This window comes from Dromiciops gliroides, chromosome 3 (genome assembly GCF_019393635.1).
Source record: "Dromiciops gliroides isolate mDroGli1 chromosome 3, mDroGli1.pri, whole genome shotgun sequence".
Taxonomy (NCBI): domain Eukaryota; kingdom Metazoa; phylum Chordata; class Mammalia; order Microbiotheria; family Microbiotheriidae; genus Dromiciops; species Dromiciops gliroides.
Window position 1 is genome coordinate 553,825,452 of NC_057863.1, and position 6,835 is coordinate 553,832,286.

Sequence of the window (6,835 nt, forward strand, 5' to 3'; positions counted from 1 at the left end):
AACAATTACAAGCTGAAGACATGGATGTGATCTTATCTATAGATAAAATTTATGAAATCAAATTCTAAAGCATACACATACAAAAGGGATGCCTTCCTCTAACAAATTTCGTCCAAGATTAAATTAATTATGTAAACTTTGACTTGGTCATAAGTTCTAAGGCAAAGGAAAAAATACAGGAGCCCACTTATAATAAGTATGTCATGGGATACTTCTCAAAGTCATCTTACCAAGTCTTGGAATGAGATTTGGTAGAGGCGTTCTGGGTAGAGAGATGAGGATGATCTTCCAGTCATGCTGGAAATCTGAGTCAGAAAAGGGTATTGGCATTTCTGGCCTAGGAGCAGAGCCATAATTCCCATGTAGGATGGGGTTCAGACTTTGAGTTACCACATATCTCAACATCTATTCTCATGGTAAATCCAATCCTAAGAATCAGATTATAACCAAAGTTCTTTCTCTTATTCTTTCTTTGTTTCTTCCTTCTCACTTTCCATCCTCTTTCTTTCCTTTTTTCTCTTCCCTCTCTCCTTCCTTCCTTTCTTCTTTCTTTCTTTTTCTTCCTTCCTCCTTTCCCTCCTTTTTCTCTCTTTCCCTTTTTCCTTTCCATTCTTCTCTTCCTTCCTTCTTCCTTCTCTGTCTGTCCCTCTCTATCTTCCTTTCCTTCCTAAATGGATACAAATCCATTCAATGGCTTCTCATTTATTCTTTTGTTGTTGTTGTTTTTATTGGGTTTTTTTTGTAGGGCAATGAGGGTCAAGTGACTTGCTCAGGGTCACACAGGTAGTAAGTAACAAGTGCCTGAGGCTGGATTTGAACTCAGGTTCTTCTGAATCCAAGGCTGGTGTTTTATCTACTGTGGCACCTAGCTGCCCCCATTCTCATTTATTTCTTTGATCTGAAGAGAAACCAGAGGATTCTAATTTATCTCTTAAAGAGGGAATCAAAATCCTAGGATCCATAATAGCCATTGAAGAATTAGAGACCCAGACTGGAAGATCAGTACTATATTAAGAGGAAAGAAACAGAGGATATCAGAAAATCTAGTTGTCTGATTTGACTTGTCTTCCCAAAGTATTTCTTTTATATCTACATTATTCCAACCCCATCCTACTTTGCCATTCTCCTCGGCAACCTATAACAAAAGCTTTGCTCCTGGATGAGTCCCTTTATGTCAAAGGTGAGCATGAATCTTAATAGGAAGCAAACCCTGATGTGGTGTCATGTTCCTAAAACCATAAACACCTCAAAAGAAAGGTGAGATGGAAAAAGGTGGTTGGAGTCTGTGGTCACACTAGGATAGAGGCTCTCCTACTAGTTTATTATTACTGAGATCGCCCTGACATAGCACTGAGTCCATTTAATGACAAAGTGAATAATCCATGAGGGGTAATGAAAAATCATAGTTGGAGAGAGAGGTAAGGGACAAGAGAAAAGTAGCCAAGTGTGGAGTAGCAAAGAACATCATTTGGGAGGAGGGGCTATAGGAGAAAGAAGCAATATGCTACAGCACTGTGGAAGCTGAGCAAACCCTTAAAGTATATCTTATACAGCATCCTCCCTGAGGACAAATTCTGTAGTTTACCCAATGTATAAGTATCTCTCAGGATAAGATTCGACTTGACACTTGAGATATACAATATAAGGGCTTTGAGAATTCCATCAAATATTTAAAGAGCAATTAATTTCAATACTGTATATATTATTTTTTAAAATAGGTAAAGAAGAATTCCTACCTTCTATCACACAAATATGGTTTTGACACCTAAACAAGGGCAAGCAAAAACACAGAGAGACAACTACTGACTATAGAGTTTCCTGATGAATACTGATGCAAATAAATAAATAAATAAATTGAATTCTAGCAAGGAGACTATAATAATATCTCACAAAGATCATAAACTTTCACCCGGTAAGATTTATAATGTGGAAGCTGGGCTGCTTCAATATTAATAAAGCTATAAGTATAATTAATAATATTAATAACAAAAGCAACAAAAATCATATTATTATATCAATACAGCAAAAGCTTCTGACCAATAAAACACCCATTTCTATTAAAAGCAGTAGAATAGAAATCAATAGAGCTTTTCTTAAAATTATAAGTAGTATTTATTTAAAAACAAGAGCAAGGGTTTTTTATAATGGGGATAAAATACAAACCTACTTAATTAGATCAGGGATCTTATAAGAAAGGATCACTATTATCACTATTATTATTCAATATTGTACCTGAAATTCTGCCTATAGCAAAAAAAAAAAACAAGAAAAAGAAATTGAAGGAACAAAAATAGGGAACAAGGAAACTAAATTAGTACTTTGGGAAGATGCTTTGATAGTATACTTAAGAACTTGAGAGAATTACCTAAAAATTACTTGAAATAATTGACAACATTAGCAAAGTTTCAGGATACAAGATAAACTCACATAACCATCATTACTATGTGCTACCAAAAAAAAAAAAGCAAGAAGAGATAGAAGGAGAAATTCCAAAAAAAAAAAAATAACTATAGGATTGACTAATATGACAGAAAAAGAAAATGACAAATGTTGGAGAAGTAGGAAAATTGGAACACTAATGCACTGTTGGTGGAGTTGTGAACTGATTCAACTATTTTGTGGAACAATTTGGAACTATGTCCAAAAAGCTATAAAACTGAGAATACCTTTTCACCCAGCAATACCTCTATTAGGTCTGTATCCCACAGAGACAAAAAGGAAAAGAGCGTACATGTGCAAAATATTTATAACAACTCCTTTTGTGGTGGTGAAGAATTGGAAATTGAGGGGATGCCCATCAATTGGGGAAGAGCTGAACAATCTGTGGCATTTGATTATGATGAAATATTACTGGGCCATAAGAAATGATGAGCTGAATGCTCTCAGAAAAACCTGGATAGACTTACATGAATTGGTGTAAAGTGAAGTGAGCAGAACCAGGAGAACACTGCACACAGAAATAGCAATATTGTGCAGTGATCAACAGCTATTGACTTAGCTATTTTTAACAATATAATGATCTAAGAAAATTCTGAAGGATTCATGATGAAAGATGTTATCCAGCTCTGGAAAAAGAGCTAAAAGAGTCTGAAGGAAGATTGAAGAATCCTTTTAAATTTTTATTTTTTAAAATTTTTCACTCATTGTTTTCTTTCACATAATGACTAATATGGAAATGTGTTTTGCATGAATGCGACCATATAACCTAAGTCAAATTGCTTGCCTCCTCAGTAAAGGGGAAGGGGGAAGAGAGAGAGAGAATTTGGAATTTAAATTAAAAAAAAAGAAGTATGTTAAACACTTTACATGTATTTAGAAAAAAAAAAAAACATATCCTTAGAGAGTATAAACTATTTAGGAGTCTATCTGTTAAGACACAACCAGGATCTATATGAACACAATTACAAAACACTTTTCACACAAATAAAGTAAGATCTAAGTAATTGGAGAAATCTTAATTGCCCATGGATAGGCTGAGCTAATATAACAAAAGTGACAATCTTAGATAAATTAAAGTGTCATGCTAATTAAACTATCAAAGAATTACTTTATGGAGATAGAAAAAAATAACCAATTAATTTTGAAGAGAAAATATCCAGAATATCAAGGGAATCAATGAAAAGTGAAGAAAGTAGCCTAGCATTGCCAGATTTCAAACTATATTACAAATCAGTAATCATTAAAACAATCTGGCACTGCTTAAGAAATAGAATGGTTGATTAGTAGAATAGATTACACATACAAGATACAGAAGGAAATCACTAGTAATCTAGCATTTGATAAGCCCAATGATCTAAGGTTTAGGAGTAAGAACTCACTATTGTACAAATATTCCTGGGAAAATTAGAAAGTAGAATGACAGAAACTAGACCTCAATCAGCATCTCAAACCATATAAAAAGATAAGGTCAAAATGGGTACATGATTTAAACATAAGAGGTGATATAAGAAAATTGGGAGAGCATGAAAAATTATTTGCCAACTTTGTGGGTATAAGGGAAGTTTATGACAAAACAAGAGTTATAGAGCATCATGGGAGGTAAAATGGATTATATTAAATTAAAGAGGTTTTGCACAAATAAAACCAATGCACCCTAAATTAGAAGGAAACCAGAAACTGGGGAATATTAGAAAAAAATTTTCTGATAAATGCCTCATTTCTCAAATATATAATGAACTGAATCAAGTTTATACAACTAAGCAGCATTCCCCAATTAATAAATTATCAAAGGATTGAATAGGCAGTTTTCAGAAGAAATCAAAGCTATCAATAATCATATTAAAATGCTCCAAATCACTAAAAAATAGAGAAATTCATTCAAATCATTGAGTTTCTACCTCACACTTATCAGACTGAGTAACATCACAAAAAAGAAAAATGACAAATTCTAGAAAGAATTCCAAAATTTGGTACACTAATGCATTGTTGGTAGATTTGTGAACTAGTCCAACCATTCTGGAGAACAATTTAAAACTATGCCCAAAGATGACCAATTGTTCCCCATTTATGCTGCAAAACTATGCCAATGACCAATAAAAATCCATGGATGCCCTTTGACCCAGCAATACCACTAATTGGTTTATATCCCGAAGAAATCTACAAATAAAGAACAATAATCTGTGTACAAAAATATTCTGCTCTTTTTGTGGTAGCAAATAAGTGGAAATTGAGGGTATCCTCACCATTTGGGGAATGACTACACATGTTATAGTATATGATTTTGATTAAAAATGACTGTGCTATAAGAAATGACTAGGGGAATGGTTTCAACTGAAAAAAACCTGTTAAGATTTATATTAACTAACTCAAATTTATTTAAGTAGAACCATGAATACATTGTATATGGTAACAACATTGTAACAATGATCAATTGTAAAAGGCATAGCTATTCTGATTAATATAGTAATCCATAACAATTCCAAAGGCTTACAATGAAAAAAATACTATCCACCTCCAGAGAGAAAATTGATGAACTCTGGATGTAGATTTAAACAATATTTTTCATGTTCTTTATTTTTCTTACCTCTTTTTTTCTAACATGGCTAAAATGGAAACATATTTTATATGACTTTATATGTATAGTAGGTATCAGATTGTTTACCTTCTCAATGGCTGAGGGTAGGGTTGGAGGAAGGGAGAGAATATGGAACTCACAATAAAAACTGAATGCTAAAAATAAACATAAGAAAAATAATATAGAGACTTTGTGCAAAATAATGACTACAGTTTACTGGTTGTGTAGTATATAATTTTATACAGTCTTCCTCATTGATGAAGCTTCCTTATGATAGATATATTGTGGCTATGGACCTTGCAAGTTAAAGTTAAAAATAACCTCTTGGGTTGTTCAGGGGAGAGATTCTCCCAGGTTTCTGGATAAGGGTTTTTGATAACAATCCCACACCAAAGGTGACTAAAGACCTTACTCAATAACATTTTCCAAGTAAATTTGCAGCAAAAATCAAGATGGCAGAAGATCCTACTTCCAATTATTTCACTTACTGTTGGGTCGACTGTTCTATGGAAAGATGCACCGAGTCTTCTGAAAAAAGACCTTGTCCTTAAGAAATGCAGCCCCTGTCAAGAAGATAAAAAACAGTGATTGAATATTAATCTATTACAAGGTAATCACAAAAAATTCCCACAGAGTTAGAAAAGACCTTCCAAGAGAGAATATTAGAAAATAGAAAATAAGATGTAAGGGCACCTAGGTGGCGCAGTGGATAGAGCACTGGCCCTGGAGTCAGGAGTACCTGAGTTCAAATCTGACCTCAGACATTTAACACTTACTAGCTGTGTGACCCTGGGCAAGTCACTTAACCCCAATTGCTTCACTAAAAAAAAAAAAAAAGAAAAAAAGGAAATAAGATGTATTGCTAAGCACAATATTAGAATACAGAATTTTTAACACAACATTTGCAGATAGAATATTAGAGGTAGAATGTGTTCCTCAGAATTTACTATTGGGTTATAAAAACATAAGGCCATAAAATGGTAAGGGGTAAAAACACAATAGATATAATCTAGTCAAACTCCTTTATTTTAGAGCTAAAGCAACTGAGGCACAAGGTGAAGTTACATATACAATGTTATATAGTCAGCAGCAGAAATCACAGCAAGACCCCAATGTCCCATACCCTTACGTTATACAATAATAGTCTCAATTCTACTAGACTTTACTCAAGAAATTGGTAAAGTCTCTGTCTATACTTCTAATATCAGAAGGTCTTTGCAATGATTTTAACATTTTTAGAACATCTGATAGTTGCAGAGTACCACCCAAGTTGGGTAAGGATAACTATTTACATTTAACAGATTTAATTCAAATTAACAAACCCAATATGCAAGGCATTGCTACTTCCAATAAGTCGAGATGAATCATGATATAGTAGAGTGTTAGGCTGGCAGTCAGGAGGCCTGGATTCAAATCTAGCTCTATCATTGTCTAGTTATGTGACCTGAACATTTAATTGCTGACTGTTAGTTTCCTCATCTATAAAATTGAGACAATTATATTGCCATTATCAACTTTTCAAGATTATGATGAATTAAGTCCTTTGCAAACCTTAAATGTGTTATGTAGATGTGTTGTTATAGTTATGGGGTTGGAGTCTAGACTCAAACTCAGGTATCCTGATCACCAAGTCTAATGTGTTTTCCTTTGGATTATACTAAGATGAATTCAAGTTCATTTTCGCAGGGGCCTCCAAGGGATTATAGATATAGAGATGGGGCTGACTTTAGAAAGCCATTTAGCTCAATCTTCTCACTTTACAGATGAGACTGAGAAATGATGTCACTAACCCCAAATCATATAGGCAGAAATTGACAAGCC